Here is a 208-nt window from a genome sequence, read left to right on the forward strand (position 1 = left end):
TGGCGCCGCCATGGCAGCGCGCGCGCGGGCTTTCCTGAGGCGCCTGAGGCGAGGGCACCCCGCGGGCTCGGCGGGCGGTGAAAGCAGAGCCGGGGGGAGATGCTGCTCCCTAAACCAACCTGAAACCGTGAATCGCAACCAAACCAGCACCGCGAGCTGCTGGCAGCAGCGCGGCGGCCGCCGGCCCGCCCGGGCGGCGGGGGGACGG

This window comes from Eurypyga helias, unplaced genomic scaffold (assembly GCF_000690775.1).
Source record: "Eurypyga helias isolate BGI_N326 unplaced genomic scaffold, ASM69077v1 scaffold37879, whole genome shotgun sequence".
Lineage (NCBI taxonomy): Eukaryota > Metazoa > Chordata > Aves > Eurypygiformes > Eurypygidae > Eurypyga > Eurypyga helias.